Source organism: Protopterus annectens, chromosome 3.part0 (assembly GCF_019279795.1).
Source record: "Protopterus annectens isolate FY-2018-M chromosome 3.part0, PAN1.0, whole genome shotgun sequence".
Taxonomy (NCBI): domain Eukaryota; kingdom Metazoa; phylum Chordata; order Ceratodontiformes; family Protopteridae; genus Protopterus; species Protopterus annectens.
In genome coordinates, this window is record NC_056731.1 from 1598296450 (window position 1) to 1598305991 (window position 9542).

Sequence of the window (9542 nt, forward strand, 5' to 3'; positions counted from 1 at the left end):
AGCAAAGCAGTGCAGCTTTTAGAGGCCTACTCCTTCTCTAGAATGGAAAGGTCTTTTTTCAGAAGCCTGTTAAGCACAATATTTACACTAAAATAAAGACAGCAACATATTTATTGAAAGCTTCTACAGCTCCACTAGAATCTCTGCAAATATTCTCCACGACAAAGTTGCACTTCTCAAAAACGTACTTTCAGAGATGGTCATACCAACTTCTTGCACAGACTCCACAATATGCACCAGATGAGAAAAGAATTCAAATAAAATCCAATACTGTGGATACATGTCAAATTCCATTTCCATCATTACACAAAAGTACACGCAATACGAGTGTGTATGGTAATCATGGAAACCTATAAAAAGCCAGTGTCTTAACAATGGGCTTAGTTAACTGCACAATATATAGTTATGCAAGTAAACTAACCTTAACAACAGATTTTCTCATACATTACTGCTGCAAGCAGCCCAAGCTATTCTAGTTACATCCTGCCAAACATGAGCTGGCCTGTTGATCAAAGCTAAAGGGCATCTTCCATGCACATTAACCGCCAGGAGCTCAAACACAGCGCCATATAAAAAGCAGTTAAAAGGACCAAAAGCTTCACAGCTTTCTTATCGAAAGAATGGAGGCAATAGCCCTGACAGGAAAATGCTAGGAAACATAAAAAACAAGGAGTAACTATATAGAACACAGCAATACACAAACTAAAGGGGGCAGAGGAGGGAGGGGGACAGCTACTGCAACACTGAAGTTTACTTACACAACTGTACCATGATCAACATTACATCATTGCTGCAGCCCAAGTCAGATAGATTGCTACAACTTAGAAACGAAAAAAAAAAAAAAGATGGAGGTAGTAGTAAATAAAAAATCCAAGAACCCCTGTAAAATGGTCCTAGCAAAGAGTTTAGAACCTGGGAAAGGAAACAAAGTTGTAGTACTTTGTAAAAATATGTACAGAGTATCAAGATGCTTCCACAAGAACGCTTCTAGTGCCCACCCCTTTCTAGAAAGCCCCAGAAACCATGGCCCACAACTCTTCCAGGAACTGGATTGCTATGGTGAGAATGGCAAAAAGAAACTGCATTTGGTAACTGCTGCCCGGGGCAAAAGGGGAAATGCAGTCCATGAGAAAGGGATTACATCATTCTTGCAGGGAATCCTGTAGCAGAATTTCTTTACCTCCTATTGAAGCAGACAGTTACAACAGCTCTGCTTGAGGTGTTCCCCACAGTTCTCAATGCAGATTCCATTGGGTCTGTCCTACTCCTGCTTAGCTTATCTGCTATGTTTTGTTCCAGCAAGATGTATGAAGCCTGAATAGTGAAAATGAGCAGAGCTACTAATGCCCAGGCTATCAGAGCAAGCCAGCAAGAAGGTAAGGCAACGTACACATCACATCAGTGTTCTCTCCCCTCATGTGGAACACACTGGGCAGCATACAACTGGGAACTGTACAGCAGTTCAGTGTTTGTACGCTGTTGAAGTCCGGCTTCAGCCCTATTCATCTCTGGAAAATTTTTTCATGTTAGCAGTTATATCCCCGTAAGTTGCCTGCAACTGTTAAGAGCATTTTCAAGTTTCAGTCCCAAAGATGCCATTTCTCCTCATTAAGCAAGGTTGAAAATTGCAGCTATCCCCTGTACAAGGGAACAAAACAGTTAATGTTTGAGTAGTACATTTACTTAGCTTAAATTCAGACAAGCAGCCACATTTCTCCAATTCAGGGAAACAGGAATTTACTAGATTTGTTAAACAAAACAAGAGATCATATGTCAGTGAAAATCTCCCAACTGGTACCATTTTTCCAATGAAATGGAAAGCCTGTAGGCCAAAGGCTCAATAAAACAGGGCAAACCAAAGTAATGCATCAACCACCATGCCAGGTACATTTCCTTAGATTCCACCCATTTTTAGAAATTTGCTACTGTAAGCTCAAAGCAGCCATTAATTTACGAAATTAATTTGGAAACCAGACAAATTTAGAGTACAAATAAAAACACCATAAAATCTCTATGGATTGTCTTTTCGGTGTCTAGACCTAACAGCATTAATGGATTACTGTGCATGTCAGCATCTAACATTGTATAAAAATAGAAGTTATGTTCTTACCATAACGTTCCATGTTAGTTGTCTTCTTCTCGCCTTCTTCTTGCTGGATGGGTTCGACTCGGCCACTCTAAAAGCTCGAGAGTTGGTTCCACCGGCTCGAGGCTCCCCTTATATCCCACAATGCTAGGCGAGAGTTACCTCAGATCTCGTTTGTAAGCTAACCCCAGCTTATAACAGAAACAGTATAACTGTAAAACAGAATCCACCTCTAACAACAGGAAGAAAGAAGGGTGACCTACATCCTGAAACAAGAAATATGCATAATAGCATATGACTAAGAAAGAGGTGGTAGAAAGAGAGGTCACGATCACAACTCCTCTAGGTCTGTCCAGGCCAGGGGAAGGAGGTGGGACGCAAGAAGAAGGCGAGAAGACAACCAACATGGAGCGTTATGGTAAGAACATAACTTCTATATGTTAAGTTGTCTATCTAGCCTTCATTCTTGCTGGATGGGACCGCGTCCCTAGCACCTTGTCCCGGGTGGCCTAACGGAACAGACTCCTGAGAACAGTGGAACCAAAATTAGCTCTATGCCTAGAAGCTAAATCCAACTTATAATGGGAAATAAAAGTGTGAGGAGTAGCCCAAGTAGCAGCTGCACAAATGGTCTCAATAGGCAGTGTTGGCTTGGAACGCTAGCGAAGTAGCAAAAGCTGTGGTGGAATGCGCTTTAGGTTTATTAGGCAGTTTTGGTGTCTAATCTCATAAACAAGGGTAATCAGAGATGTTAGCCATCTGGATAATGATACCTTTGAAACTGGAGTCCCTTTCTGCTTTCCGCATAGGAGACAAACAGCTGATCAGATTTTCTGAATTGTTTCGTCCTGTCCAAGTAGTACCTTAATTGACGATGAACATCCAGGCAGTGTAATTTTGTTCAGACCTATTTGAATACTCTGGGAAAAAGACAGGGAGGTCAATGCTTTGGTTTAGATTTGATGTTGCAACCACCTTAGGCAAAAGGACGGGTTAGTTCAAAGGAAACTCTGTCCTTATGGAACAAAAGATAAGGAGAACGACAACTGAGTGCTTGAAGTTCTGAAATTCTTCTAGCTGATGTGATAGCCACCAGAAAGAGAGTTTTCCATGATAATAATTTCAAGGAACATGAAGCTGCAGGTTCGAAAGGGGAAAGAATCAAGGAAGCAAGAACTAAATTTAGGTCCCAAGGAGAAGGAGGATTTCTTATAGGTCGTCTGAGAAGAAAAACTCCTTTCAAAAAGGCTTTGCAAAGTTTGTGGGACATTAGGGCAGATTCAGAAATGCCCACATGAAAATTAGAAATAGCTGCCAATTGAACCTTAAGAGTAGATGGAGATGAACCTGCATGGAAGAGTTCAGCAAGAAAATCAAGGACTAGTTGGATGGAAGCGGTGAAAGGATCTATGTCCTTTCCTTGTGCCCAATATGAGAAGCGTTTCCACTTACTCAAATAAATCTTCAGTGGAAGATTTATGGGAAGCTATCAATATATCTCTAACCGAGTGAGATAAATGAGGAAGCCTGGCTACGGTTGGAACTGGAGGAACCAAGCAGTGAGGTTCAGAGAGGGAGGGCGATGAAACTGACCCGATTGGTGGATCAAAAGATCTGGAACTAGGTCCAGACTCCAGTCGCTCAAGAGAAAGCGATGTAGAAACCGGAACCACACTTGTCGAGGCCAGTAAGGAGCAATGAGGATCAATGTGGCCTTCTGAGCGATAGCTTTCTGTATTACTTGACAGATCAGAGGGAAAGGAGGAAATGCATACAGAAGTCCGCGGGGCCAAACTTGGACTAGAGCGTCCCTGCTGGGTTGGCCTGGTAAAGGGAATAGAGTGAAGTATTCTCTGCAGTAGCTGTTTTGGGGAGTAGCAAAAGATCGCAGCAAGGCTGACCCCACTTGAGAAATATCTCTCTCACTACAGAGTCTTTCAGAGACCACTCGTGAGGCATGAGTATAGCTCTGCTCAACTTGTCCGCAATGTGATTGGACTTCCGGGATGTGCGTTGCTATCAGAAAACGCTGAGAAGAAATCGCCCATTGCCACAGTCTGAGTGCTTCTCGACACAGGGGTATGATCTGGTTCCGCCTTGTTTGTTGATGTACCACACTACAGACATGTTGTCTGTCTGGATTGCAATCGTTCCTAAGGGAAGAGAGTCTTGAAGGGCTTGCAACGCTAAAAGCACTGCTCTCATCTCCAGAACATTTATGTGCAAGTGGCATTCGTTTGGTTGCCATGTGCCCTGGACTGTCCTGCCCTGATAATGCCCCCACCCAATCAGGGAGGCATCCGTTGTCAGAGTAGCAACCGGAGGAGGTGGAACAAATGGTCTTCCGACAGGAGCTGGGGAAGACATCCACCACATGAGATGCTTTTGCACGCGTGATCATAATGGTGTGAGACATTGGAAGTTCCTGGTATGACCATTGAGAAAAAGCATCCACTGAAGGATCCGCATGTGGTATCTGGCCAATGGGAGGAGAGGTATGGCGCTGCCATGATTCCCAACACCTTTAGAACTAACCTGGCTTTGGCTCTGTTGTTGTTGAGAAGAAGTGACACCAATTTGTGAATGTCTGATATCCTTTGGTTCGTTAGCGTTGCAGACATGTTTATAGTATCTAAATTTGCGCCTATGTAGGTAATAGTACGACAAGGCGACAAAACAGACTTTTCGCAATTTATTGAAATACCCAGTTTGACAAACGCGAAAAGTATAATCTCTGGCCATCAAAAGGAGATGCTTGGTGGGAGCTGTGAGAAGCCAGTCGTCCAAATATGGAAACACCTGGAATCCTTGTCGTCTCAGGTGAGAAGCTACCACTGCCATGCATTTGGTAAACACCCGGGGGGCAGTGGTGAGACCAAAGGGCAGGGCCCTGAACTGAAAATGACTGGTTCCCAGCCTGAAGCGGAGGAATCTTCTGGAGCGTCTGTTCATTTTATGTGATAGTACGCATCCCGAAGGTCTATAGAGCACATCCAGTTTCCTTTGCCCAAAGGGAAGAATGGATTGCAGCGTGACCATCGAAATCTTGTTTTCTTGACTGATTTGTTCAAGACACTGAGATCCAAAATCGGTCTCCAGTCCCTGTTTTCTTTGGAACTAAAAAGAACCTTGAGTAGATTCCGGATCCTTGTTGGTCTGCTGGCACTGACTGAATTGCTCTTTTGCAAGCAGTTTTGAAAGTTCCAAAGCTGCTATATCCCTTTGGCGGTGGAACATCTGGAAGGGATTTTTTGACTGATTTGGAAAGCGAAGAAAGGGGATAGAATAGCCTTCGGAAATGATGGACTGTACCCATTTGTCTTGAGTCAGGGATAGCCAGGCTTCTGGGTACAGTGACAATCTTCCCGACTGCCTCGAAGATGGGCAGTCGGGCAACACCTCAGGGATGCTGAAAGGGCTTGTCAGGAAAGGCTTCCCGATTGCCCTGGTTCTGCGGACCCCCCCTGCCCCTAGGGCGACGTCTACCATTGTTATTCCCACCTCTGCCTTTGGTAGGAAAACGACTGTGCGTCAGGCGAAGTCCCTTGAGATTGTTTACGGAACCACATCTTCCCACCCTTCTGGCCTTTGGGGTAAGGCCTAGTCAGGGTTTCTTTCACTTGAGGACCAAAGAGAGATGATCCATCAAAAGGGGAGTTCGTGAAAGACGTCTTGAAAGGTTCCGCAAAGTTGCATAGCCGCATCCAGGCGTGCCTACGTAAGGCTACCCCTGTCCCTGCGGCTCTGCTCGCTCCATCGGCCGCATAAGAGGAGGCATGGAGGAGTTGGATATGGAATTAAGGGTAGCCAGCTGCGTGTTCATTTCTCTTGAAACCCGCAGCTGTAGGGTCCTTTAACATTTCACTCGCTTCCTTGATCAAGTCCCTTTGAAGGCAGTGAAATGGCACAGGTAATTCAGCGAACGATGGTAAATGTCGCTGAGGAGAACATCCGCTTCCGTACCTATCCATGGACCTAGATTCCTTGTTAGGTGGATGGACAGGCACTGAAGGATCAGCCAGTTCCTTCTTTGTGGCAGCAGCTACCACCATAGCATCCACAGAAACTCCTTTTGATAAAAACTGCTTGTCTGATGGAGCTGTGATGGATTTGGAGGGTCTCCTGGGAGTGGGGTCCACTGAATCAGGAGCCGTCCATGCCTTCTTCGCAACCACCTGCATGAGGGGTGAAGGGGGACACCCAGGAGGTGGAAGGACGAGAGCCAAGCGCCTCAAGATACACAGATTCGTCCTCCGAAGGGTTGAGGGCTGGCCAATTTCCCCTCTGTTTCAGGATCTCCAGAATGTCTGCAAATGAGACATCTTCAGAAGGGGCAGGGGAACCCTCAGAATCATCCAGACCTGTCTCCGGCGTGATAGACTCAGGTGAGTCAATGTGCTTCCTCTTGCACTTCCTCTTCGAGGAGGCTCTTCTGCCAAATCAGGAGAGGCCTCGGAAGAGGATGAAATCCCAAAGGGGCTCCTGAGGAGCTGGCTCTCTGCGGTCCGGGATGAGGGAGTGAGTCGACTTACCCTGAGGCAGCATAGAGGGAGGGCTGGCGGAGCCGACTGTGGAGTAGAGCCAGGCTCTAACACACTCCGCATGACCTCGAATGCACCCCTGTCAGGCAGAGCCAGAGGTCCCGCTCCGAGGAGCTAAGGACCCCCTCGGCACCGACAGTGATGGCTCCGAGGCCGATGTCGAGCCGAACTCACCAGCGCCGGGCACCGAGAGGAAGAGGGGGTCGGACAAGGGTCGATGCCACTCACCCCTCGGAGCCGGCGAGGAAGTCGGCGCCGAGATTCCTCCAAGGAAGAAAACGGAGCCGGACGGCGCGAAGACAGTGTCTCGGCTCCGGCGTGACCACAGTCTCGGTTCCGACGACCGGCTCCGAACTCAAAAGAGTCGAAGGAGGAAAGAGTTGATGGACGGGGCGGCACCGACTGATGAGTCGGGCTCTGAAGCATCTGGGCTAGTGCCTCGGACTTAAGTAGTCGACTCACCACCCTCTGAAGGTCATGATCGGAGAGCCTCGATGACCTAGAGGAATGAGACCTTTGGCTCCGTTCAGACAGCAGGGAGATCCTGGAGCCGAATGAACGGAGCCAAGAGAAGGTGACCTAGACCTCTTTCTGGTTGTCGGCTCCGAAGATCTTGTCGGAGCCGACACGGGTACCTCGATAACCTCGGCTCCGTCCGCCACAGAAACTGTGGACTGAGTCTTATCGGCTCCAGCCGGAGCCGATAAAGGCAAGGTTGAACAACCTGAGGTCTCGGCTCAGAAGCCGGAGCCGAAGACCTCGATGCCTTAGAGGGCTTCCCTGTTGAGACAGACAGGAATCCTCTGGCTTCAACAAGCCTCTCAGAATTAGCTTGTTTTCTTTCCTGCAGGACCCTGGGGCTGAAGCCATGGCAAACAGCACAGGAGTCCTGCAGGTGCAAAGGCCCCAGACAATAGACACAAGAAGTGTGAGCGTCTGTCAGAGACATTTTCTGACAGCACGCATCACACTTCTTGAATCGAGACCTTTGCTTCTTTAGACATAGCCTAACTGACAGGTGTACACAAACACACACTCAAACACCCAGTTATACCCTGTCAGAAAATATAATAATTTTTGTAATACTGGAATTTAAGTACAAAATTATAGTAAACACAAACACTCCTTAGGGAAGAGAAGGCCTAAGGCCCAAGGGAAGAACCAAAGGTTCTTTAGAAGAAAGGGAAAAATATAGGGTCGGGGATAAAGTTCTATAATCTACACTAATCTAAGAAGAATTTAACTTAAAAGGGGTAAAAAGAGTAACTTTTAAGAAAAAGCTAACACTCACCAGGAACGGTAGAAGCAACCAACCTCAAGCTGTGGCGGCAAGCGAGATCTGAGGTAACTCTCGCCTAGCATTGTGGGATATAAGGGAGCCTCGAGCAGTGGAACCAACTCTCGAGCTTTTAGAGTGGCCGAGTCGGAGCCGAGGTCGGCTCCGAACCCATCCAGCAAGAATGAAGGCGAGATAGACAACTTAACATCTTTAGATTAAGTGGGGGACTTCTTTGATAGTTTGATCAAGATGAACAACAGAACCTAACAACTTCCCTACCTTTCCAGCTAAAATAGGCACAAACATGGTTTAAAACCAATGTAGGTGTATCGGAAGCAACTGAACCGGGCGTCTCTTTCTGGTTTAAGAATTACGACCATCTTTGACAACACACATGCTTTTGTCCGTACAATCTGCTCCACAGACCATGCATTTTCACCCATTTAGATGCAGCTCCCCACTGAAGGTTTGAAGCAACTTCTGTGGCAGGCTCAGAGAGCTGTTTTACCCACCACAGAACCTTCCCTTCTCAAAAACATCAGAAATGCAACCTAAAGAGGCAAAAGGTGCCTATGCCTGACATGATTTACCACTGAATTTTCTTACGTGAAGTCTTATCAGAAGAACCATAACAACAGATGCCACTTGCCCCAGAATCTGAGAAATTCCCAGGCAGACACTACTTTGATTAAAAAACTTGGAAGGAACTGTTGGAAAATCTCTACTTGTCTGGATGAAAAGCTGCTCCCTGTGCAAAATCTAGCAGACTTGACAGGAAAGCTACCCTATAAGGAGGAAATTGAGATTTCTGCAGGTTTACATGAAAATACAGAACAAGAAAATGACGCTGAAAGCCCAATTCCCTTAGGAAAGGAAGGTTAGAAGACTTGGGTCTCTTCTTCAATTTAACCCTCACCTCTCCCAAGTACCTCAGCTACAGGATGACCAAAAACTAGCCCAGGGAATAATTTCAATTTTAACATTTTCTGAAAGATGCAGAGCACAACCAAAAGAAATCTTCTCATGACTACGTCTGAAGAGGCAGATGTCCTAGAGGCACTGTAACCATGCATTAAAATATAATGACAGGAGAAGCAGATACAAGACAGCCATTCACAACCTATTTTCTACAACAGTGAAAATAAAATCCTTTTGTCTTTTGAGACCATAAAAGGTAACCCGTGACCCGGGCAATTTAAAATTCTGAACGTTAAGGTGGCAGAAAATAAATCAAATTTCTTGGCAAATTTGTCAAAAGCTTTTCTATCCCTATCAAGGTAAATGGAATTAGTTTTTAGTAACTTCTCTAGTAGCAACAGTTTGGATAAGAAAACCACTGCAGGGTCCGCTTTACAGTAAACAAAAAAAAAAAAAACAAAAAAAAACTAGTCTGAGGCACCAAGTATAACATATCAGTCTTCCCAAGGGCAGGAAGTTGACTGTTCAGTAAACAAAGTAGCTAAAACAGAAACAAATGGAGATTTATGAACATCCAACAGATCATAATAAAGTTGCTAACCCACGGGAATTTCATTTTGATCCCACTAAACCCCAACAAAAGTCTACTGGAGAAAATCTAACTTTCTTCAAAATCAGAATATGAATGTTTAGGCGATGAAAAAAAACAAAAATTCCC

At 45.6% G+C, this 9542-nt stretch overlaps 1 protein-coding gene across 1 annotated transcript in view; it reads right to left on the reverse strand.

Annotated features, from left to right (window-relative positions):
- RPL30 (ribosomal protein L30) overlaps positions 1-9542 on the reverse strand; it is a 97745-nt gene that overhangs the window by 69248 nt on the left and 18955 nt on the right. The gene's annotated exons all lie outside the window — the stretch shown is intronic.